Consider the following 27,344-nt stretch of genomic DNA (forward strand, 5'->3'; position numbering starts at 1 on the left):
TGTCTTCTTTCCAAAATGGGGTCATTTGGGGGGTATTTATACTATCCTGGAATTCTAGCCCCTCATGAAACATGACAGGGGGTCAGAAAAGTCATAGATGCTTGAAAATGGGAAAATTCACTTTTTGCACCATAGTTTGTAAACGCTATAACTTTTACCCAAACCAATAAATATACACTGAATGGGTTTTTTTTTATCCAAAACATGTTTGTCCACATTTTTCGCGCTGCATGTATACAGAAATTTTACTTTATTTGAAAAATGTCAGCACAGAAAGTTAAAAAAAATCATTTTTTTGCCAAAATTCATGTCTTTTTTGATGAATATAATAAAAAGTAAAAATTGCAGGAGCAATCAAATAGCACCAAAAGAAAGCTTTATTAGTGACAAGAAAAGGAGCCAAAATTCATTTAGGTGGTAAATTGTATGAGCGAGCAATAAACCGTGAAAGTTGCAGTGGTCTGAATGGAAAAAAAGTGGCCGGTCCTTAAGGGGTAGAAAGCCCTAGGTCCTCAAGTGGTTAACATTCCCCTCTCCTTTTAAGCGGTTTTTAAAACGTTTTACTCTACTCTGGCGCCTCTGTATACCGAGTTTTTGCTGTTCTTCTTATATATCTTCTTCTTCTTCTTCTTCTTCTTCTTCTTCTTCTTCTTCTTCTTCCTCTTCCTCTTCCTCTTCCTCTTCCTCTTCCTCTTCCTCCTCTTCCTCTTCCTCTTCCTCTTCCTCTTCCTCTTCTTCTTCTTCTTCTTCTTCTTCTTCTTCTTCCTCTTCTTCCTCTTCTTCTTCTTCATGTTTTTCTTCTATATCTTCTTCTTCTTCATCATGTTTTTCTTCTATATCTTCTTCTTCTTCCTCCTCTTTTTCTTCTATATCTTCTTCTTCTTCCTCCTCTTTTTCTTCTATATCTTCTTCTTCTTCTTCCTCTTCTTCTATATGTTTTTCTTCTATATCTTCTTCTTCTTCTTCCTCTTCTTCTCTATAATTATATTATGTGTCTTGGTTTTTCTTTCTTTTGTAATATATTTTTTTTACTTCATTTGTGGAAATATTTTATTTTAATTACACCATAGTTATATTTGTGTTGATGGCATAATAGGTAGGTAGTGGCACATTGCAAGCCACAGCGCCTTTTTCTGTGTACCCTGGCGGTGGTAAAACACAGACATCAGCAGGAGGAAGAAGTAGTTGCAGGCTTGCAGCTATTGTAGTGTGGTAATAGCTGTCGGTAGGAGAGTGGGTGAGTAGGTGGCAGCAGAAAATAGTTCTTCTTCTGTTCTCCCTGGCAGTGGTAGCAGCACACAGACAGCAGAAGCTCAATGCAGCTACAGGAGGAGGAGTAGTGTGTGTCAGGCAGTGTGATGTGACTGACATAATAGGCCCTGGTTCCTAGCGGTGGTACCAGGGCTGTAAATAAACATCATGAGGTTCCAGACAGCGGTCGTGAAGGCCACATTGTGTCCAATACACAATTGGGACAGCACAGTTTTCAACCCGGACACCTCTAAAATATTTTTTTTTTTAAATAATGCAGGGCAGGCAGCTATTTTTGAGCATAATAGCTGGTGGCGCATGGGCAGCAGCACCTTGTAATGTGTTCCCTGGCAGTGGAGACACAGACAGCAGGAAGAAATACAGCAGCAGCAGCAGGTGTAATGTGTGTGCGTCACTTCATGTCCCCCTCTCGCCGACAACAGGGGCCAGGAATTCACCTTCCACCCAAGCCTGGTTCATTTTGAGAAACGTCAGTCTGTCCACAGACTTGTGAGACAGACGAGATCGCTTCTCAGTGATGACTCCACCGGCTGCACTGAAGCAACGCTCTGACAGTACGCTGGAAGGGGGGCAGGAGAGCACTTCCAGGGCGTACTGCGCAAGCTCGCTCCAGATTGGCAGGTGCTTGACCCAATACTCCATGGGATCAACAAGGGCCACGTTGTCAAGCCCGCTGAAGGACCCCATGTAGTCAGCCACCATGCAGGTCAAGTGCTGCCTGTGACTGGAGAAGGATGCTGCTGCAAGCACCTTCTCTCTAGTCCTTGGCAGCTCTACACTCATGTAGAGCTCTTGGGTCAGAGACAGCAGGTCTGTGGTGCGCGTGCGCTTGCTGCTGGTGGATGCAGGCACCTGCTGCTGCCTCTGTGCATGCTGGACAGTGGGGGTGAATGTCTGAGGGAAGGCTTCCTCCAAGCGCTCAACAAGGGACAGCTGCAAATCCCTCACTTGTTGCGCACGGTCTCCTCCTGCAGGCAGGAACTGGCTGAGCTTCCCCTTCAGACGTGGGTCCAGCATCATGCAGATCCAGATGTCCTCCCTCTGCTTCATCTGGATCACCCTTGGGTCCTTGCGCAGGCACCTCAGCATGTGCGCTGCCATTGGGAAGAGTCTGGCCACGTCTGTTGGCACATCATCGGCAGCCCCAGAGCTGACAGTGCTGTCCTCTTCCTCTGCCTCCTCCACCTCATCCTCTCTCCACCCCCACCCCACTCCAGCTGCGCTCTGCTGCTCCTCCCCTTCATCAGCAGCAAGGTCAGGGACCTCCACCAACTCCAAGCCCTCCTCCTCAGAGGTGGCCTGTGAAGCTGCCTGCAATTCCTGCTGGTCCAAGGCTGCCGCTCCCTCTTCCAGCAGTGCATACAGGGCCCTGTCCAGCACACACACCAATGGTGCCAACTCGCACACCATTGCATGGTCCCTGCTTACCATGTTGGTGGCCTGCAGGAAGGGTGCCAGGACTGAGCACAACTGCTGCATGTGCCCCCAGTCCTCCGTGGAGATGATGGACGGGAGGTTGGTGGTGGCACGCCCAGTTGCAGTGATGGAAGCAACTGTTGCTCGTGCAAGGTACTGGATGACAGCCTGCCTCTGTTCAACTAGATGCTCCAAAATCACCAGGGTGGAGTTCCAGTGAGTTGGAACATCGATCATGAGCCGGTGCTGTGGCAGGTGCAGCTCCTTCTGCATCTCTTCCAGGCTCGCTACGGCTGCAGGCGAGAGCCGGAAATGACGCACAACCTTCCTTGCCGCCTCAAGGAGTCGGTCCATCCCCTGGTAGGTCCGCAGGAACTTTTGGACTACCAGGTTTAGGACCTGTGCCAAGCAGGGGATGTGGGTCAGGTCTCCCCTGCTGATTGCAGCAACCAGGTTTGCCCCATTGTCAGACACCACCTCTCTGACTCTGAGGCCTCTGGGGGTCAGTCAATTCCTCTCCTGCTCTCGGAGTTTGGCCAGGACATGGTTCGCCGTCAGTTTGGTCTTCCCCAGGCTGACCAATTCCAACAGCGCTTGGCAGTGGCGGGGCTTCACGCTGCTGCTGAGGCGGGGGGTTTGGGCTGGTGTGCCGGAGGATGGAAGCGGATCAGAGGAACCTGCTGCAATTCCGCTGACCCTGCATGGTGGCACCACCCACTGCGTTGTTGGTGCTGCTGCTGCTCTGACAGTGCCCGATGCTGCTCCCCCATCCTCACCCCCTTCCACCAAGCTGACCCAATGCGCGGTGAAGGACAGATAGCAGCCTGTCACAAACCGGCTGCTTCACGAGTCCATGGTGACGTGGACCCGTTGACCCACCGCATGCTCCATCCCTCTCTCGACATTGGCCATCACAGAGCGGTGAAGTGCAGGGATGGCCGTGCGTGTGAAAAAATGTCGGCTGGGGGTTGGCCAATCGGGGGCTGCACACAGCAGGAGCGCACGCATGTCGCTCTCCCCCTGCACAAGGGAATAAGGCAGGAGTTGGGAGCACATGGCCCGTGCCAGCAAGCCGTTCAGCTGACGCACGTGATGGCTGCTGGGAGGCAGAACCCTGACCACCCCCTGGAAGGTGTCGCTGAGCAGGGTCTGGTGATGCCTATTGCTGTCACGGGAATCACTGGAGGGAGCAGAGGAGGCCACTGAGGACTGGCTTCCAGAACAGGCTTCAGTGTCGGCGGCAGGAGTTGCAGAGGGAGGAGGAGCAGTGCGTTGCTGACGCACTCCTGCTGGTGCTGCTGGAGGAGGTGGAGGAGGGCAGGTGGCTGCTGCCGACAGCTTCGCAGTGGTGGCGGGTCTGCCACTGCCAGCTTCCTTCAACTTCACGAACTCCTCATGCTCATGAAAGTGTTTCCCTGCAAGATGGTTGACCAGAGAGGTGGTGCCAAACGCAGAGGGCTCCTTCCCTCTGCTGAGCTGCTTGCAGCACTGGTTGCAGGTAGCATACTTGCACTCCACATATGGCAGGGTGAAAAAAATCCATATTGGGAAGGTGAAGTTGCCCCTTCGGCTGGAAGGTGCTGCTGCCGCTGGTCTCCCTATGGTGGTTGGTGGGGGGTTCTTGGTGCGGCTGGTGGTGGCACTGGCAGAACTCATCTCCGGATCAGCACGCTGTGTGGCCTGCATACCACGCCCACTTGTGATCCTGCCCATGCCTGCGATGCTGATCCTTCTAGCAAGGCCCACAGACGCATCCTCCTCCTCCTCAGAGCTGATGACATCCCCACTCCCAGGACCTGGCACCCAGTCTCTGTCCTTCACCCTGTCATCATCATCCTCCCCCTCCGCAAACATGTCCTGCTGGGATCCCACAAACTCTCCTTCTGCATGCATGGGCAGATGGACAGTCACCACTGTCTGACTGTCCAAAGCATCATCCCCCAAAGTGCCCATGAGCATTCCTTCCTCCTCAAATTCTGCTGCAACAGCATTCCATAACCCCACTGCGCTTGGGGATAAGAAGGTGCTGAGTGACAGGGTGCTGGTGTTGCCCGCTGGGGCTGGAGAACTGCACTCCTCCTCCTCCCCAGGCAGTGCTGGTTGGCTGCTGCTGCTCTTGCGAACAGGAGTGGTGGCGGGGGTGGAGGACCCAGTTCCAGAGCTAATGGTGGCCTGCTCATCCACCATCAGTTCCACCACAGAGTCTGCGTCCTTCTCCTCAATAGGACGGCTACGACCTGGCGGTCGAAGTAACATCTGCGCCACACGCTGCTGCTGCTGCTGCTGCTGTGTCTCTGCAGCGTGACTCCCAGCTGTTGGGTGGCCAAGGCGTCCACGGCCAGTGGCTAATGGCGGAATAGCCACTGGTGCAGAAGCAGAACTGCGCATGGTGGTGGTGGTGCGGCTGCCACGCCCCAAGACCTCCTCTGTTGGCAATGCCCTTGCTGCCCTTGCCCAAACTGCGGCTGCCAGTGCCAGACATCGTATATTTTTAATATTATACAAATGAAAAAAAACAACTTATGTATGTAAAGGCGGGTGGGACAAGTGGGGTACTTTAATGGGGTGGGACTGGTGGTGGTGGGTGTGTGAGGTGACGGACAGGTGTACTCTACAGCAGAGATCGGTGTAGCGCTAACGAGAGAATGCGCAGTGCGCACACAAAGACCCTAGCTGACGCTGACTGACGGTGTCCCTATACACAGACTACAGTACAAGTCAGCAAATACACAATAGAAGTAATAGATACAAATAGGACGGGTGTAGCACTAACGAGAGGGTGCGGACAGCGCAGACGTGCACTGCGCACACAAAGACCCTAGCTGACGCTGACTGACGGTGTCCCTATACACAGACTACAGTACAAGTCAGCAAATGCACAATAGAAGTAATATAAAAAAATAGGATGGGTGTAGCACTAACGAGAGGGTGCGGACAGCGCAGATGTGCACTGCGCACACAAAGACCCTAGGTAACGCAGTGACGGACGGTCCCTATACACAGACTAGAGTACACTACAGTACTACTAACTAAACAATAGAACAGGTGTGACTAGATTACAGAGAGCAGATACAGGACGGGTATAGCAGTAAAGCTGGGCCTTGCTAACTACAAAATAGTACAGATCTATCTAACAAAGAAGTAGTAGTACAGTAGAGTAGGACAGGTGAGAGCACAGGTAACTAGAGACTAGAGCACAGAGCAGGGCAGGCTGCCTTGCCTAGGCACAGGGCCTAGCTGCAGCTGCAGCAGGCAGCTGCAGCAGTGACAGTCTCCCTCCCTAGTCCCTAAGCACACAAACGAAATTGCCTAAAATACAATGTATCTACAATACAAAGCAATACAGTTGAATATCAAGTGTTGGAGTGTAAAAACGCTTGGTTTAGAACAATATAAATGCACTTGCACACAGACAAAAAGCACTGGAGCAGTCTCTCAGTACAGTTAGTCAGTAAGTCGCAAGCAGGACGAGTGAGGCAAGATGGCGTCCGCTATTTATAGAGGGGGGCTTGGCCAGGCTCCCCCTCTGTTATTGGCTGCAGTCAGAGGGCTGGGAGCCCTCTGATTCGCTTGTGAGGACTCGAGGTGACGTCAGACGTGACGCTATCCGAGCTCGTGGCGCTATCCGAGCTCGGATAGCTATAGGATATCTCCGGATATCTGCTTGCTATCCGAGTGCGCTCGGATCGCACAGCCCGGATAGCTAATACTATTCGAGCTCGGTATTCGGCCCCCCGGCCTCATGTCCACCACTGCTGCCCAGCCTGGGTGGCCCCAGGCCCCACGTCCACCACTGCTGTCCAACACTGCTGCCTAGCAAAGGTGCCCCCATCAACCAGCCATGCGGACCCTGGAAATAGGAGCGATTCTCCTCGAGCAACCTGGCTCAAGTGATCCCTGCTGGCCGCCTCCATCACGATCCCCCCCCCCAGCATCCTCTCTACTTTCCGCGGACAATCGGAGCACCTGTCTAGTTGGGAGCGCGTCGCTGTGTAGCGTCCAGTGCCGAAAATGGCAGCGCTCATATCAGCTCTCAGGCTGCTCCTCCAGTCCCACTCTTTTTCTGTTCCCGCTATCAGTGTATGTCTTGCTATGCTATGTGTGTATTATGTAAATTGTACGTGTATGCTGTAACGCTTGGTTTGTATTATGTTACTGTACGTGTATGCTGTAATGCTCTGTTTTTGCTTTTGTTTATACGTATGTACCTATGCTTAATTGTATACGACGCTCTGCTTAAATGTACGCACAAACTGTAATGTTGCCCTATGTATGCTTGTCCCACGTCTACGTATGTACCATGCTATTTTCTGTTTTTCACCAACGACCCTGTATGCGCCAAAACCAATTCCGGGTACAATTCACCGTTGTACTTGGCGAAATAAATTCTGATTCTGATTCTGATTCTGAATAGTGAAAAAAGAGCTAGGATATCCGAGTACCTCGGATATCCTAGCTCAGATGAGCACCACTGCATACTGGGTGGTGGTGCAGGATAGCTGTATCTGTGGCTAGGGTGGACAAGAGGCTGAAATACAACTGGAATACTGAGTGAAATTCCAATTACAGTAGCATCATATTACAAGTCCGACCATGCTGTAACCCTCTGATATCTACACCTTTTTCATTTTTTTATAAATGTTAAGTAATTGATACTGCTGTGTACTAGGTGAGTTTGCTTGTCTTTCACGATCCCTCCAGCTGCACTGAACGTCCTTTCCAGTGGCATAGCAATAGGGGATGCAGAGGTTGCGACTGCAATGGGCTCCTGGACCGGGGGGCATCAGGGGCCCTCCTTAATCCATCTTATTAGCGTTTAACCTGTGTTATGCTGGTAATGAACACCTCTATATGTGCATTGAATAGTAGTAATCATTAAAGCGGACCTGAACTCAGAACATCCTCTCTGCTCTAAAAGATATGCAATTGCATAATAACTTATAAATAAAAACATTTATTTGTTACAGCTGATGCAGATCCTAAAATAAATCTCCAGTGTTTCTACTTCCTGCTTTTATGGAAGCAGACATACAAGCTTTCAAATGAACTTATCTGCCATGGCAGTCAGTTGACACAGGTGAAAGATCAAATTGCAACTTGTAATTAGACACAGATGAGGGGGGATTAGACAGTCTAAACTCTCTAGATACATACAGGGTGCATTTCTCTATGTTTTCCTTCTGTCCTGTGCAAGAGTTCAGGTCCACTTAAACTACAATTTCCTTATGCTGATTACGCCTCTGTGACACAGAAATTGTCCTTGGTAAGTTTTGGACTTCATATCAATAGTGAGGCTCCCTTTGCTATTGGTTCTTGCTAATCAGCACTGTGATTGGCCTGAGGAAGCAGGCTAGGACCGCGAAACGCTTTGCCAGTGCTGAATAAAATTATTTGTTTTATACAAGGATTTCGTTATTGAGGTAAGCCACCTCACTTTTCCGATTTTAAACTGATTTTAATCTAATTTATACACACTCTTTCCCTTCAGTTGTGCTGAGTTTACCCCCAACACCCCCTGTTGCAGGGGTTGAGACAGAGCACGTGTGGTTCTTCAACACGGAGTGTTGCTGCCATCAATCTTTCAAAAGAGAGGGACCACATCGAGGTCCGGCTGGATCACTCCGAGTGGAGTCAGGTTTATTGTCTCCACCTGCTTCCTGTGGTTGTCCCCTTGCAACCTACCTTTGTGAGTAGTAATTTGTATTGCTTTCATTTCACATCATTTATCCTAACATACTACATCAGTTGGGCTCCCGCTTTCTGTCTCCTGTATTTTTGCCTAGGGTGCTGTGACACCCCTCCCACTTTGTATATCAATAGAGTGCTTGGGGCCCCACTGGTCCTTTCTGACAGAACACTTGGAGGCCTGATCCAAATTAAGCATCTCAGAGGCATGTTGTATTGCTGCTGAATGTCAGCACGGTGAGCCATGGCTGTGTACGATCTTTGGAAATGGCCAGACACTTTGCTGGCCTGCTTCAATATGTCCTGAAATATTGGATGCTTGTCCAGGAAACCTTGCACAATCAGGTTCAATACATGTTCCATGCAAGGCACATTAGTCAGTTTGCCCAATTTACGTGCAGACACCAGATTAGTACCTTTGTCACAGATGATTTTTACAACAGTACGGTTGTGGGGGTCAGCCATGTCAGGCTTGTCTGGTCAATGACTATAGGTCAGGCTGTATGCCCATATGACTGACCTATAGCCCAGCCCGTAACACCTGAACAAAACTCCTATCTAACACAGAGCTACAATAACCCTGCAGGTAGATGTAGCATACAGACTGACAGATAGTATCCACCAAACAGAACCAATAGTAATAATACAAGACACAGTTTTCACAAGTATAATAGTCACCTGAGGCCTGGAGGATGAGGCAATCTAGATAAGAGTCAGATGACTGCAAGCAGGTAGAATGGTTATGCAGTTCAGGCACTTAAAGTGAACCTCCGGACTAAAAATCTTCTCAGCAGCACTGGAAAGGCCTGGTGTTTCTTTACCAGTTTCACAGCATCAGAACTTTGTTTCTCTTATACAAGCCTCATTTTTAGCTGCACAGAAGAAAACTGCCCGGGCTTTTTTCCCCTGATGCTGTGCAAAGCATGATGGGATTTCTGATGTTGTTGTTCTTGTTCTGCTGTTTTGGTGCAATTTTTTTTTTTTTACATTTTGAATTTGACATTTGAAGCCTAGCGTGTGCAGCTGGAAGGGGTAATCAGGACACAGGACAGTTGGAACTGTGTCTCCTGCTCCTTGTCACCTCTTTTAACCAAAAAGATGGCTGCCCCCATGACAAAGATGGCAGCCCCCATGAATCACAAACATTTGCCTGTTCTTTTAAAACAGGGTGGGTAAGAGATTATATTACCTATCTATTCTAATTAACATAACTAATGTAACTTGATGACAGTATATTTGTTTAGGCTGAAGTTCCCCTTTAAGAGATAGCGTGATCAGTACTAGCCAGATGACAGTCCAGGCAGCGTTCATTCATGTCCTTATCTAGGAAGATGTCGATCCAGGCAGCAGACAGGCAAAGTCTAGGTACAATAGCAGAGTCGGCAACGGGTAATCCAATAGAGCGTGGTCAGGATTAGTGTTGGGCGAACAGTGTTCGCCACTGTTCGGGTTCTGCAGAACATCACCCTGTTCGGGTGATGTTCGGGTTCGGCCGAACACCTGATGGTGTTCGGCCAAACTGTTCGGCCATATGGCCGAACTAAGAGCGCATGGCCGAACGTTACCCGAACGTTCGGCTAGCGCTGTGATTGGCCGAACGGGTCACGTGTAGTGTTTGGCGAACATCTAGATGTTCGGGTTCGGGCCGAACATGGCCGAACTCCGAACAGAATGGAAGTCAATGGGGACCCAAACTTTCGTGCTTTGTAAAGCCTCCTTACATGCTACATACCCCAAATTTACAGGGTATGTGCACCTTGGGAGTGGGTACAAGAGGGAAAAAAAATTAGCAAAAAGAGCTTATAGTTTTTGAGAAAATCGATTTTAAAGTTTCAAAGGGAAAACTGTCTTTTAAATGCGGGAAATGTCTGTTTTCTTTGCACAGGTAACATGCTTTTTGTCGGCATGCAGTCATAAATGTAATACATATAAGAGGTTCCAGGAAAAGGGACCGGTAACGCTAACCCAGCAGCAGCACACGTGATGGAACAAGAGGAGGGTGGCGCAGGAGGAGAAGGCCACGCTTTGAGACACAACAACCCAGGCCTTGCATGAGGACAAGAAGCGTGCGGATAGCAATTTGCATTTTGTCGCCATGCAGTCATAAATGTAATACAGATGAGAGGTTCAATAAACAGGGACCGGAAACGCTAACCCATCACAGATGTTCATTGTTCATGTTACTTGGTTGGGGTCCGGGAGTGTTGCGTAGTCGTTTCCAATCCAGGATTGATTCATTTTAATTTGAGTCAGACGGTCTGCATTTTCTGTGGAGAGGCGGATACGCCGCCGATCTGTGACGATGCCTCCGGCAGCACTGAAACAGCGTTCCGACATAACGCTGGCTGCCGGGCAAGCCAGCACCTCTATTGCGTACATTGCCAGTTTGTGCCAGGTGTCTAGCTTCGATACCCAATAGTTGAAGGGTGCAGATGGATTGTTCAACACAGCTACGCCATCTGACATGTAGTCCTTGACCATCTTCTCCAGGCGATCGGTGTTGGAGGTGGATCTGCACGCTTGCTGTTCTGTGTGCTGCTGCATGGGTGTCAGAAAATTTTCCCACTCCAAGGACACTGCCGATACCATTCCCTTTTGGGCACTAGCTGCGGCTTGTGTTGTTTGCTGCCCTCCTGGTCGTCCTGGGTTTGCGGAAGTCAGTCTGTCGGCGTACAACTGGCTAGAGGAGGGGGAGGATGTCAATCTCCTCTCTAAAGTCTCCACAAGGGCCTGCTGGTATTCTTCCATTTTGACCTGTCTGGCTCTTTCTTCAAGCAGTTTTGGAACATTGTGTTTGTACCGTGGATCCAGAAGGGTATAAACCCAGTAATTGGTGTTGTCCAGAATGCGCACAATGCGTGGGTCGCGTTCAATGCAGTCCTAGGCCGAAGAGGTCATAGCCTAGGGTCACGAAACCTGTTTATTGGGCAATTTCAATGGTGGCGAGTCTGACGTACATAAATCGCAGCAATGGCCGTTAGCAACGTCTGAATCTCACGAAATGTCTCATGCATGTAGAAGACATATTGTTAGACTTGGATTCCAAAGATGGGTTCCCTACATCTCTGCAAACCAGAGTTACAGGGCTCCAAATTTGGTAAAATCCCCCATAGGCTTTCATTGGGCCTCCTATTTACAGTTCCAAAATCTCACATCTTTTCAAAGGGCAATTACTCAGCAGTGGCAAATTTTCTAGCATTGTAGGGACTCTTAGGGGGAACATGACTGGTGAGTTTCGGGCCCCTAGGCCGAAGAGGTCATAGCCTAGGGTCACAAAAACCTGTTTATTGGGGCTATTTCAATGGTAGTGATGGTGACGTACATAAATCGCAGCAATGGCCGTTAGCAAAGTCTGAATCTCACGAAATGTCTCATGCAGGTAGAAGACATATTGTTAGACTTGGATTCCAAAGATGGGGTCCCTACATCTCTGCAAACCAGAGTTACAGGGGTCCAAAATTGGTAAAATCCCCCATAGGATTTCATTGGCTCCCTATTTCACTTTCCAAAATCTCACATCTTTTCAAAGGGCAATGGCTCAGCAGTACCAAATTTTCTAGCATTGTAGGGACCCTTAGGGGGAACATGACTGGTGAGTTTCGGGCCCCTAGGCCGAAGAGGTCATAGCCTAGGGTCACAAAAACCTGTTTATTGGGGCTATTTCAATGGTAGTGATGGTGACGTACATAAATCGCAGCAATGGCCGTTAGCAAAGTCTGAATCTCACGAAATGTCTCATGCATGTAGAAGACATATTGTTAGACTTGGATTCCAAAGATGGGGTCCCTACATCTCTGCAAACCAGAGTTACAGGGGTCCAAAATTGGTAAAATCCCCCATAGGATTTCATTGGCTCCCTATTTCACTTTCCAAAATCTCACATCTTTTCAAAGGGCAATGGCTCAGCAGTACCAAATTTTCTAGCATTGTAGGGACCCTTAGGGGGATCATGACTGGTGAGTTTTGCCACTGCTGAGCCATTGCCCTTTGAAATGGTGTGAGATTTTGGAACGGTAAATAGGAGGCCCAATGAAAGCCTATGGGGGATTTTACCAATTTTGGACCCCTGTAACTCTGGTTTGCAGAGATGTAGGGACCCCATCTTTGGAATCTAAGTCTAACAATATGTCTTCTACCTGCATGAGACATTTTGTGAGATTCAGACGTTGCTAACGGCCATTGCTGCGATTTATGTACGTCACCATCACTACCATTGAAATAGCCCCAATAAACAGGTTTTTGTGACCCTAGGCTATGACCTCTTCGGCCTAGGGGCCCGAAACTCACCAGTCATGTTCCCCCTAAGGGTCCCTACAATGCTAGAAAATTTGGTACTGCTGAGCCATTGCCCTTTGAAAAGATGTGAGATTTTGGAAAGTGAAATAGGGAGGCAATGAAATCCTATGGGGGATTTTACCAATTTTGGACCCCTGTAACTCTAGTTTGCAGAGATGTAGGGACCCCATCTTTGGAATCCAAGTCTAACAATATGTCTTCTACCTGCATGAGACATTTCGTGAGATTCAGACTTTGCTAACGGCCATTGCTGCGATTTATGTACGTCACCATCACTACCATTGAAATAGCCCCAATAAACAGGTTTTTGTGACCCTAGGCTATGACCTCTTCGGCCTAGGGGCCCGAAACTCACCAGTCATGTTCCCCCTAAGGGTCCCTACAATGCTAGAAAATTTGGTACTGCTGAGCCATTGCCCTTTGAAAAGATGTGAGATTTTGGAAAGTGAAATAGGGAGCCAATGAAATCCTATGGGGGATTTTACCAATTTTGGACCCCTGTAACTCTGGTTTGCAGAGATGTAGGGACCCCATCTTTGGAATCCAAGTCTAACAATATGTCTTCTACCTGCATGAGACATTTCGTGAGATTCAGACTTTGCTAACGGCCATTGCTGCGATTTATGTACGTCACCATCACTACCATTGAAATAGCCCCAATAAACAGGTTTTTGTGACCCTAGGCTATGACCTCTTTGGCCTAGGGGCCCGAAACTCACCAGTCATGTTCCCCCTAAGGGTCCCTACAATGCTAGAAAATTTGGTACTGCTGAGCCATTGCCCTTTGAAAAGATGTGAGATTTTGGAAAGTGAAATAGGGAGCCAATGAAATCCTATGGGGGATTTTACCAATTTTGGACCCCTGTAACTCTGGTTTGCAGAGATGTAGGGACCCCATCTTTGGAATCCAAGTCTAACAATATGTCTTCTACCTGCATGAGACATTTCGTGAGATTCAGACTTTGCTAACGGCCATTGCTGCGATTTATGTACGTCACCATCACTACCATTGAAATAGCCCCAATAAACAGGTTTTTGTGACCCTAGGCTATGACCTCTTCGGCCTAGGGGCCCGAAACTCACCAGTCATGTTCCCCCTAAGGGTCCCTACAATGCTAGAAAATTTGGTACTGCTGAGCCATTGCCCTTTGAAAAGATGTGAGATTTTGGAAAGTGAAATAGGGAGCCAATGAAATCCTATGGGGGATTTTACCAATTTTGGACCCCTGTAACTCTGGTTTGCAGAGATGTAGGGATCCCATCTTTGGAATCCAAGTCTAACAATATGTCTTCTACCTGCATGAGACATTTCGTGAGATTCAGACTTTGCTAACGGCCATTGCTGCGATTTATGTACGTCACCATCACTACCATTGAAATAGCCCCAATAAACAGGTTTTTGTGACCCTAGGCTATGACCTCTTCAGCCTAGGGGCCCGAAACTCACCAGTCATGTTCCCCCTAAGGGTCCCTACAATGCTAGAAAATTTGGTACTGCTGAACCATTGCCCTTTGAAAAGATGTGAGATTTTGGAAAGTGAAATAGGGAGCCAATGAAATCCTATGGGGGATTTTACCAATTTTGGACCCCTGTAACTCTGGTTTGCAGAGATGTAGGGACCCCATCTTTGGAATCCAAGTCTAACAATATGTCTTCTACCTGCATGAGACATTTCGTGAGATTCAGACTTTGCTAACGGCCATTGCTGCGATTTATGTACGTCACCATCACTACCATTGAAATAGCCCCAATAAACAGGTTTTTGTGACCCTAGGCTATGACCTCTTTGGCCTAGGGGCCCGAAACTCACCAGTCATGTTCCCCCTAAGGGTCCCTACAATGCTAGAAAATTTGGTACTGCTGAGCCATTGCCCTTTGAAAAGATGTGAGATTTTGGAAAGTAAAATAGGGAGCCAATGAAATCCTATGGGGGATTTTACCAATTTTGGACCCCTGTAACTCTGGTTTGCAGAGATGTAGGGACCCCATCTTTGGAATCCAAGTCTAACAATAGGTCTTCTACCTGCATGAGACATTTCGTGAGATTCAGACTTTGCTAACGGCCATTGCTGCGATTTATGTACGTCACCATCACTACCATTGAAATAGCCCCAATAAACAGGTTTTTGTGACCCTAGGCTATGACCTCTTTGGCCTAGGGGCCCGAAACTCACCAGTCATGTTCCCCCTAAGGGTCCCTACAATGCTAGAAAATGTGCCACTGCTGAGTAATTGCCCTTTGAAAAGATGTGAGATTTTGGAACTGTAAATAGGAGGCCCAATGAAAGCCTATGGGGGATTTTACCAAATTTGGAGCCCTGTAACTCTGGTTTGCAGAGATGTAGGGAACCCATCTTTGGAGCCCAAGTCTAACAATATGTCTTCTACCTGCATGAGACATTTCGTGAGATTCAGACGTTACTAACGGCCATTGCTGCGATTTATGTACGTCAGACTCGCCACCATTGAAATTGCCCAATAAACAGGTTTTGTGACCCTAGGCTATGACCTCTTCGGCCTAGGACTGCATTGAACGCGACCCACGCATTGTGCGCAGTCTGGACAACACCAATTACTGGGTTTATACCCTTCTGGATCCACGGTACAAACACAATGTTCCAAAACTGCTTGAAGAAAGAGCCAGACAGGTCAAAATGGAAGAATACCAGCAGGCCCTTGTGGAGACTTTAGAGAGGAGATTGACATCCTCCCCCTCCTCTAGCCAGTTGTACGCCGACAGACTGACTTCCGCAAACCCAGGACGACCAGGAGGGCAGCAAACAACACAAGCCGCAGCTAGTGCCCAAAAGGGAATGGTATCGGCAGTGTCCTTGGAGTGGGAAAATTTTCTGACACCCATGCAGCAGCACACAGAACAGCAAGCGTGCAGATCCACCTCCAACACCGATCGCCTGGAGAAGATGGTCAAGGACTACATGTCAGATGGCGTAGCTGTGTTGAACAATCCATCTGCACCCTTCAACTATTGGGTATCGAAGCTAGACACCTGGCACAAACTGGCAATGTACGCAATAGAGGTGCTGGCTTGCCCGGCAGCCAGCGTTAGGTCGGAACGCTGTTTCAGTGCTGCCGGAGGCATCGTCACAGATCGGCGGCGTATCCGCCTCTCCACAGAAAATGCAGACCGTCTGACTCAAATTAAAATGAATCAATCCTGGATTGGAAACGACTACGCAACACTCCCGGACCCCAACCAAGTAACATGAACAATGAACATCTGTGATGGGTTAGCGTTTACGGTCCCTGTTTATTGAACCTCTCATCTGTATTACATTTATGACTGCATGGCGACAAAATGCAAATTGCTATCCGCACGCTTCTTGTCCTCATGCAAGGCCTGGGTTGTTGTGTCTCAAAGCGTGGCCTTCTCCTCCTGCGCCACCCTCCTCTTGTTCCATCACGTGTGCTGCTGCTGGGTTAGCGTTACCGGTCCCTTTTCCTGGAACCTCTTATATGTATTACATTTATGACTGCATGCCGACAAAAAGCATGTTACCTGTGCAAAGAAAACAGACATTTCCCGCATTTAAAAGACAGTTTTCCCTTTGAAACTTTAAAATCGATTTTCTCAAAAACTATAAGCTCTTTTTGCTAAAAAAATTTTCCCTCTTGTACCCACTCCCAAGGTGCACATACCCTGTAAATTTGGGGTATGTAGCATGTAAGGAGGCTTTACAAAGCACGAAAGTTTGGGTCCCCATTGACTTCCATTCTGTTCGGAGTTCGGGTCGAACACCCGAACATCGCGGCCATGTTCGGCCTGTTCGGCCCGAACCCGAACATCTAGATGTTCGCCCAACACTAGTCAGGATGCAAAGCAGAGTCGATAACCGATAATCCAATAGAGCGTGGTCAGGATACAAGGCAGAGTCGGCAACAGGGAATCAATCTAGAATCAAGCGTGGTCAAAAAGTCTGCAACAGAAATCAAATAATTTGTGAGCGCATAAACAGCAACAAGCCAAAAGCTTAATGCTATCACGGGCGATAACTGGGGGCACTCACCTGAGTTGAATACAGGGACTAACCAATCAGAAAGCAAAAGAATCAAAAGTAACCAATGGCATACCAGCATGTCAGCAGGTCAGCTGACACGCAACACACACACATGGCTAATGTTTACAGCGGTGGCTCGCATACTGAGAGCAGGTCCGTTGCCTATCCAATGGGAGTTGAGCGCCAGGCTGCGCTCCAGTGACCTCAGCAGCCTGCCGTGACTCGGAGGCTTGCGCCTCAGCACGGGTCTCGGCGCTCCACCGCCATGAGTGCCCAGATGATCTTACAAGCCACTCATTGGCCTCTGCCCACAGATTGGACAGCAGTGCAGGTCTGTGGGTTTTTACTTCCAGGCACAACACCCACAACACAGCATGAGAATGTCATACCTGCATGGTGTAATAGACTCTTGGGAGCTTGGTGGACACAGCAGAAGAGGAGGACGCAGTGGAAGAGGACGACTCCGCAGAGGAAGAGACTGGTCAGCAGTGCAGGTCTGCTGTGGCTTTTTGCTTCCAAGCACAACACAGCATGAGAATGTCATACCTTCATGGTGTAATAGACTCTTTGGAGAGGAAGAGACTGCAAAGGAAGGAAGAGGAGTAGGAGCAGAAGAGGCTGGCCTGCATGAAAGCCATGGTGGTGCCACTGACTCCACTCTACAACCATGTATTACTTCTTTCCCTACCCTTTACCACCATGTTTAGGGCAGTGAAGGTCATGTTCCTTCCCTGCCCATGTTTGGAAGACCACGGGTCTGTAGTCAGATGGACCTTATCCTTAACACTGTGTGCCAGAGATTCGGTCACCTGCCTCTGCACATGACGGTACAGGTGTGGGATGCCCGTCTGAGTAAAATACTTTCTTCCCGGCTACAAACAAGTCAGCAGTCATACGTAGGGCAAGGGGGTTACATGGTGACAGCACTTTTTTCCACTCATACATCTGCAGGATGGAAGGCCGACTCTGGGTAGATGACCATGGGGTGGACAGGCTGAAAGTCAGAGTGGACGTCACCTTGGAACTAGGGAGAGGAGGAGGGAGGAGGCAGAAGGTGGAACACAAGGAGGCTGGCTTCTGCTTTGAGGGATTCTGTCTGTAACTGCTTCCTTCCACAGGGCTTTGTGATGGGACTCTATGGGCCTGATTCACAAAGTGGTGCAAAATGTTTGCACGCCAGTGAAAAGCCCTTTATCACGCCTAAACTCAGTTTAGGCATGATAAGAAGATACTCGCGTTAATTTTCCGCGCGCACGGAAATGGGCGATGCGCGCGGAGTTGCTTGATTGCGCGCGCAAGACTTTGCGCACAGGCCTTTGCGCGCGATAAAGAGCACAAAGCGGTGCTAACTCAGCGGTGCAAAGGTTATCACGCCTAAAGTCTTTTAGGCGTGATAACTGAGTTATCACCGCTTTGTGAATCAGGCCCTATATGCCTTCTCATTGAAGTTGTTCCTTCCTATGTGGGTATTTGTCTTCCCACCACTAACGCACTGCTACAAAGGTTGCAGATGGCTTTGGTACTTTCAGAGACATCTGTCTTTCCCTCTGAACTTTCCTCCTCCTGTCCCTCTCTTGTGGGCACCCATGAGATATCCATCACCATGTCATCATCACCTTCATTGTTTACATTTTCCAGTTCATAGTAGGCCACAGCAGAAGAGCCATTACACCTTGTGGTGACCTGAATCAGAATCAGAAATATTTATTTCGCCAAGTACAACAAGGGTTGTACAAAGAATTATTTTTGGCACATACCGGGTCGGTGATGGTACAGTAATAAAATACAGTGTAAGTTACATAAAGTAGGCAAAAAAAAAAACAAGCATAGCGGAGAAGGACTTAAGGGGGCAACCGAGTGCTATGTTGAGCAGAGCGTCCACATTCCATTGTGGTGCTCAACGACTCTGCAGCAGTTCAGATGCCCCGCAGTCTGTCTTTGGAAGAGGATAGTGCAGAAAGGAGAGAGCAGGATAGTGAGTAAGCAGGAGTGAGCAAATGAGGAAGGAAAGAATTGAGTAAAAGAGAGAGAGAGAGCACAAGAATCCCCTGGGGGTTTGCGGTGGTGGCTGGCTGCCTGGCTCAGTGGCTTGGATGACTGTTTTTGCTGGAAAGATTCCCCAGTCCCCAGGCTTGCGGCCTAGTTGTCCCGAAGAGTCTAAAAGGTCCGGGCAGTGGCTGCAGGCATTCCCAAATGCCTGCTGAGCTGCAAGGCAGGAGAATGTTGTGGGGCTGAGGCCCCAGACCAGAGGTGCAGGGTGCACCAGCAGCGTAGGTCACCCCTTCCCTAGCCGCAGCGATGGAGCGGCTTGCAAGCAGAGTACCAGTGGTGTCGGCATCACAGTCCTTGTGTAAGGGATCCAGATGGTGGTGCTTTGGCAGGCGGAGTACCTGCAGGTCCCAGCGGTAAAGTGGCCTCATTAGCAGCTGGAGCAGTAGCGGCGATCAGCTTTCCCTAGTCGCGGTGATGGTGCGGCATGCATGCAGCGTCATGGTGGTGACTGCACTACCTGGCAGCAGCAGGGATGTAGTCTCCGTACTGGCAATCCAGGAGCGTGGATGGAGGACCGGGTTCTGCCAGCGGAGCTCTCGCGGATGATGGTGAAGTGGGTTCCTATGGCTCGATCCCAGAAACAGGTGGCGTCTCGGCCTCCATGGGCAGTGATGGTGCAGCAGCGGCTCAGTGGTCAGAGATTGGGCCTGCAGCTCCTGGAACGCGGCGGTGCAATGGCCCACGTGCAGCCCATGTGCTGCTGGAGGAGGTTGCCGGCAATGACTCAGCGTCCCCACAAGTGGAGGGAGCTCAGCACTGTCCTTCTCAGGTAGGAGTAATCGAGGAGAAGTTAGATATTGATAGATTTGTGTACTGTGATTTACTAATTTCCACCTCACTTCTTTCATCCGATAGCAGGGGCGATTGTGCATCACTTTGACCTAGCATTGCATGGGGGAAAAGCTCTTATGATGAATCCAATTCATTTGGAAGGGCTGTGGTCCAGAGCAGAGAAGAATGAGGAGGGGGCAGGAAAATTAGTAGCAGAAGAGGTAGAAGAAGCAGAATGTGGAATGAGCCAGTCATCCACCTCTTCTGCATTCTGGGAACGAATACGTCACCTCTGTGCTTTGGCCTGCCTCTTTCTGTCATGTTTGTAATATAAGTGACCTGCAATGGGTTTGTCACAAATGTCAGCAGTGGCTTTTTTTTTAATGTAAAATAACAGAAAAAAACTATCACACTGTAAGGTCACATCGGTGATGATGATGTGACACTGCATGTTAAACACAGTGATCTTGCTGCAAATGGATTGTCAAAAATTGTCGGCAGCAGTGGCCATTTTTTAATGTAAACACTGAAAAACACAAACGAACACACTGTAAGATCACATGGGTGATGTTGATGTGACCCTGTACTTTAACATAGTGATCTGGCTGCAAAGGGTTTTTCTCAGTTGTCAGCAGTGGCCTTTTTTATGTAAAATAACACTGAAACATTCAATGACATTCAATAACTTTTGAGCAGTGACGGGCTATAACAGTGACGCATCCACACACTAAATTGTATATGGGTGGTGTTGTGCATATAAGCTACCACACAACAAACAGCAACAACAGAAATATCACAGTACGATCAATATCAATGTGGTCAGTATCAGTTTTGGGGTCACAATCAGTCCTAATGGTGGCCATACATGGTACAATAAAAACGTTCTAAATGATGGAATCGAATGAAAGTTGAAAATCTCTTTTTTTTCGATCAAGAAATTCGAAAGATTATCCCGTTTTTTGAAGAAAAATCAGATCAGACATGCTGGAAAATCTTTATATTCGATCTAATGGAATAATCGAACTAAATTATCTAATCGAAAAAAATGAAAAATTGTACCATGTATGGCCACCCTTAGAAAGACTTTTGTGGTAAATAGATGGTGAGCTGCTGGGACGCATAATAATGCCATTGCAAACACCTAAGACAGCCTATCTGTTTCTCTCAATCTGAGTAAACAGCCTGCAGCACCTCTCCCTACATTGACTACAGGCAGAATGAAAAAGGCCACCAGACTACCAGGGAAAGTATGTAATCTGGAGAAGGGCTACTAGACCTCCAGGGAAATGTACATGGGGGGGAGGGGATCACTAGACTACCAAGGACATATATATAAACTACCAAGGAAATATATATAAAAGGGGGACATTCTGGCCACCTAGGAAATGTATATAAGGTGGAAGGTAGACTACTAGAAGACCACGGAAATAGGTAATGAAGGGGAAAAGGCCACTTGACTACCACTGAAATCAGTGTAATGCAGGCCATTAGACTACCAGGGAAATCTATAAGGAATAAGGGGTCCAACAGGGAAAACTATAAAAGGGAAACTAGACTACCAGGAAATACAGTAAGAAGTACCAAAATAAGACAGGGCAGTACCCACTAGCCAGTATAGAGGAACACAGGGGTCACAGTGCAGGGACCAATATATTAGGATGCAACAAAGGGACCACTATAGGGTGTCACAACAGAGTGATTATCATAAGAGAAGAACAGCATAGAGGCACACAGCACAGGAACCACTATTCGGATGCATTATGTATAATAACACTTTAGGGGGTCTTTAAAAAGGGCAGACACTTTGGGAAAAAACAACGGAAACACTGCAATGAGCATATATGATGGCACCATAAAAGTGGAAAGGCAATAGGAGCTAGCGCAATAAAAATACTGTTTAGCAATGCCCACTTTTTAGACCTTCTTTCTTTATAATAACATAGCCAAGTACTTGCCCAGTACACCTCTTCCTCTCACAAGCCCTGCATTACAATTGTTGCCAGTATAGTTACACTGCAATATGACATCAGCAACACCTTTGTAACAAAATACTGCCCAATGAAATAACATTTTGTTTTGAGAAAAACTAAATAGATAGATAGATAGATAGATAGATAGATAGATAGATAGAGTAGCAGTGAAAAGTATGTGAACCCTTTGGAATGATATGGATTTCGGCACAGATTGGTCATAAAATGTGATCTGATCTTTATCTAAGTCACAACAATAGATAATCATGGTCTGCTTAAACTAATACCACATAAATAATTAAATATTTCTGTGTTTCTATTGAACACAACATGTAAATATTCACAGTGCTAGTGGAAAAAGTATGGGAACCCCTAAACTAATGACATCTCCAAGAGCTAATGTAATTAAAATGAGGTGTTAGCCAGCTGGAGTCCAATCAATGAGATAAGATTGGAGGTGCTGGCTACAGCTGCCCTGCCCTATAAAAACACACACCAGTTTTGGGTTTGCTTCTCCCTAGAAGCATTGCCTGACGTAAATGATCGCACAAAAGAGCTCTCCGAAGACCTACGATTAAGAATTGTTGACTTGCATAAAGCTGGAAAGGGTTATAAATGTATCTCAAAAGCCTTTCTGTTCATGATTCCATGGTAATATAAATTGTCTATAAATAGAGAAAGTTCAGCACTGCTGCTACTCTCCCTAGGAGTCACCGTCCTGTAAAGATGACTGCAAGAGTACAGTGCAGAGAATGTACAATGAGTTGAAGAATCCTAGAGTGTCAGCTAAAGACTTAGAAAAGTCTTTGGCATATGCTAACATCCCTGTTAGTGAATCTATGATATGTAAAACACTAAACAATAATGGAATTCATTGGAGGACCACAGAGGAAGCCACTGCTGTCCTAAAAAAAAAAACATTGCTGCACATTTAAAGTTTGCAAAAGAGCACCTGGATGTTCCACAGCAATACTGGCAAAATATTCTGTGGACAGATGAAACCAAAGTTGAGTTGTTTGGAAGAAACACGCAACACTATTGGCTTGATTCACTAAGACAAATAACATGCTTTATGAAAGTTAACACGCCTTATCAGAGTAGCCTACGAACCCACAGGGCAAGTGGAGCTCTAATCACTGCCAATTAGCAGGCATAACTTTTTTTGCGCTTGCTATGCTACTCGGATAAGGCATGCTAACTTTGATAAGGCATGCTATTTGTTTGAGTGAATCAAGCCCTGTGTGGAGAAAATGAGGCACAGCACACCAACATCAAACTCTCATCTCAACTAAGAAGTATGGTGGTGGGGGCATCATGATTTGGGGCTGCTTTGCTGAGTCAGGGCCTAGATCAGCGGTTCCCAACCGGTGTGCCTCGACACACTTATGTGCCGCAGCAGCACCGGCTATGTGTCGCCACTCTGCTTGCCGCTCATCTCCCCCGCTCTATCTCCTCCCCGCTAATTGCCCTTCTCCTCCTATTAGTGCAGGACTACAAGAAAATGGCTGCAGTTGCAGACATCGGCGGCCATTTTCTTGTAGTCTTTACTAACTACGAGTCAGAGGGTGGAGGCGGAGCATTGAGGACGGAGCCAAAGTCTGGATGCTTGGAGGGAAGGAGGATAAGGGGCAAAGGGGTGGCCATGGAGCGGTGAGTTAGGGAAGTTTCTTCATGTGGCACTGTGTGAGCAGCAGTACACTGTCCCTGTACCAATCATATAGAATACTGTCCCTCAAGCTATTCTGCGCCAGCAGCAGCATTAGCAGCAAATTATTCCTGCAGCCCAATGTTTATTGTGCAGCAGCATTGCGTCCCTCTAACCACCTCCCCCCCACATTGTGTCAGCAGCAGTATATTGCAGCAGCATCAGCAGATTGTCCCTGCAGCCCCCATTGCACCAGCAGCATCAGAAGATTGTTCCTGAGCCCCCCATTGCACCAGCAGCAGATTGTCCCTGCAGCCCCCATTGCACCAGCAGATTGTTTCTGAGCCCCCCCAATGTTTCAGCAACATCAGCAGATTGTCCTTGCAGCCCCCATTGTACCAGCATCAGCAGATTGTCCCTGCACCACCAGCAGATTGTCCCTGCAGTCCCCATTGCACCAGCAGCATCAGAAGATTTTCTGAGCCCCCCATTGTTCCAGCAGCAGAAGCAGACTGTCGATGCAGCCCTTAATCATATACATGAAAAGCTCTAGCCCTCATTTTCAAGTGTGTTCTGAAAAATGCACTCTATTGATTTTCAAATTATTATCCTTATTTTTCTATCATACGTGACACGTCACGTATATCTGAATGTTTGGCGTGATGTGACGTGTCACGGATATCTGAATGTTTGGCGTGATGTGTCACGACCTGGAAAAGGTTGGGAACCACTGGCCTAGATGGATTGCTATCATCAAAGGAAAAATGAATTCCCAAGTTTATCAAGACATTGCACTGTGAATGTTTACATGGTGTGTGTTCAGTAAAGACATGGAAACATTAATTATTTGTGTAATATTAGTTTAAGCAGACTGATTGTCTATTGTTGTGACTTAGATGAAGATCAGATCACAATTTGTGCAGAAATCCATATAATTACAAAGGGTTCACATATTTTTATTGCTACTCTGTGTGTGTGTGTGTGTGTGTGTGTGTGTGTGTGTGTGTGTGTGTGTGTGTGTGTGTGTGTGTGTGTGTGTGTGTCATGAGTAGCAATTATGTTACTGTTGGTATATAAGTACTAAGCTAAATGTCTGAACTGCTAGTTTAGAAATTTTGGGTGGTTTTCATGTCATGTTAATGCAGCAAACAAGCAATCTGTATATTTTAAATGCAAAGTTACATTTTTTAAAGTTAATTTTTATTTAGCAATGTATTACATAGAGCTCTGTTAACATGTTGGGATGTTTCAAACACATTGACAATCCATGCTGTATGCGATTTTTCTGCTAGTTAGTGTCAGAAAATTTGGTGGCATTCTTGTTGCCATGGGCAAAATAACAATCACATGCATATGTTCAGTTTTTAGACATGTGAAAAAGGTAGAATAGGTTTAATAGGTATAATAGAAAAGGTTTACTTTATAGTCATAGGTTTTCTTTATAGGTTTTGCTTTATAGACACTAAAGCAAATAGGTTTGCTTTGCTTTACGCACACACACATAGGTTAATATCCCCCTTCACAAAAAAGGGCCTTAGACTACAATTGCTACATAAGACAATGACTATTGACAATGACTTTGGTAGAGGTTAATGTCCATACACACATATGAGAACTGTCGGAAGGCTGTACAGATGTGTCACTGGCCTCCAGGCTAGCAACATATTCTGTTACTGTGGGCTGTATGCACTAAACTGCATTAAAGAGAGTCTGAAGCGATAAAAAACTATTTTTTACTATTTTGTCCTCTTCAGCAATATGATCAGAGCTGAAACGCTGCATTCCTACAGCAGAACGATTTATTTATACCCCCAAAATCTCTGGGGCGAAATTCGGGGTTCCTTCCGGGTAGAGGCAGGTCTTCTTTATAGCACATGTGTTGAACTCCAGGCCTGGAGGGCCAGATCCATGCCAGTGTTTAGGATGGACTGAGAAAGAAAGGAATGTGTTCTACCTGATGGAACACACCTTTCCTGATTCAGACCCATCAATTCATTTAAGCTGTATCAAAGATGTGTAAGGATCTCAGCCATCGTCGGACCGGTTTGACATACCTGCTTTATAGGTTTTGCTTTATAGACACTAAAGCAAATAGGTTTGCTTTGCTTTACGCACACACACAGGTTAATATCCCCCTTCACAAAAAAGGGCCTTAGACTACAATAGCTACATAAGAAAGACAATGGCCTCAATTCACTAAGATCATGCTAGAGATAATAAGGCAAGAGAAAACTTACCTCCACACGTGAGAGAGTTATCTTACCTCTTCATTCCTTAAGTTACCTCTCCTGTAGTTAATTTACCTCCTCTGTAGTTAATTTACCTCCTCTGTAGTTATTTTCACATGCAGCTAATTAACAGCTTGTCTTTAACTCTGGAGTTAATTTAAGGATTGGAGAATTAATTTAAAGACAGAAGAGTTAACTTTAGGCTTGCCTGAGGTAAAATGTTTCCTGAATACTACATGCCTTATCACCATGGTAACAACTCTAGAAACGTTATTAAAGACAGGAAATAAGTTTAGTGAATTGAGGCCATTGACTATTGACAATGACTTTGGTAGAGGTAAATGTCCATATACACATATGAGAACTGTCGGAAGGATGTACAGATGTGTCACTGGCCTCCAGGCTAGCAACATATTCTGTTACTGTGGGTTGTATGCACTAAACTGCATTAACCACTTGAGGACCGTGGGCTTTACCCCCCTTAAAGTGACTCTGTAACAAAAATTACAACGTTTTTTTCTACCATGCTACAAGTTCCTAAACCTTTTCTAATCTGTTCTGGCTCACTGTAGCACTTTGTACTATCAAGGTCTATGTAATAAATCAATGTATCTTTCCTCTGTCAGACTTGTCGGCCTGTGTCTGGAAGGCTGCCAACTCTTCCGTGCTGGTCTGTTCCTCTATGCACACTCCAGTGTGTGTTTTATTTACATAAGCCAGCAGCTTCTCTGCTATCTTATCAGTGATAGAAGAGAGCTGGATAAAAATCCTCCTCTGTTAGGCTGTGAAAGTAGCTGGCTGACACATACTGAGGAATTACAAACACAGGCACAGGCAGAGCTGTCTGCAGGAAGCCTGTAATGTTCAGTGCATGAGAGAAGAAGGTACCAGAAGGTAAACACACAAATGATCTTTTGAGATTCAAAAGGAAAGCTGTATACAGCCTGCTTGTGTATGGATGTATTTTCTATGTGTGGACATACTGTACATCAATCTACTTCCTGTTTTGGTGGCCATTTTGTTTGTTTATAAACAAACTTTTTAAAACTGTTTTTGACTACTTTTTTTTTTTTAACAGGTAAGTTTTTTATTGTTTTCTTTTTTCAGTACAACAGTACAACATAACTGTGGTTACAACTTACAAACATATTACCCAAAACAGTAAGCTGTGGTAAGTCAGAGTCCCAAGAAGACAGTGAAGAAAATATGAAGAGAAGAGTAAAAGAGATGAAAGGGAGAAGAAAGAAAAGACATCTTAAGTAATGTTGCTTATAATATGTTATTCAAGTAAAGAGAAGACATATTAATAGAGTCTAATTAACAATATGTCACATATGACGGTATTCCATATTACATATAGAGAAGTGTCTCTGAACGTTCTATGGCCGGAGTAAGGAGATACATTTTATTACTCAATTGTCTGTAAAGATGCTACACTCACTTTTATCGGTGAATAAATACATTGTGTCTCACGTATAATGTTCAATAAAACATATATTCAGATATCTGTTTGAAGACTCCTACAGTGTTTATCACACCACCTAGACCATATGTTCTCGAACTTATTTGGGCAGTTTCTGCTTTTGTATGTCATTTTGCACAGGGGGAGCATATGATTAACTGTTGAAATCCATTCAGTCTTAGAGGGCTCTACCGGCTGGTTCCAGTGAATTAGAATGATTTTCCTAGCAACATGGCAAAGTGTGAATATCATAGCTTGTTTATATCTATTGTGGCTAGTTTTTGCAAATATTCCCAGCATTGCCATTCTTATGTCAAGTTTGAACGGAAGATCTAGTACCTTCCCAATAGTTTTTTCAACCTGTTCCCAAAACCTTTTGAGTTTTGGACATGTCCAGAACATATGTAGGTAGGCTCCTACTAGTGTACCACATCTAGTGCATATATTAGAGTGGGCTTGATTGATTCTATGCAGCCTATGTGGAGTGAAGTACACTCTATGAAGATATTTTAGATGCATTAGTCTGTCCC

Source organism: Hyperolius riggenbachi, chromosome 5, assembly GCF_040937935.1.
Source record: "Hyperolius riggenbachi isolate aHypRig1 chromosome 5, aHypRig1.pri, whole genome shotgun sequence".
Classification (NCBI taxonomy): Eukaryota; Metazoa; Chordata; class Amphibia; order Anura; family Hyperoliidae; genus Hyperolius; species Hyperolius riggenbachi.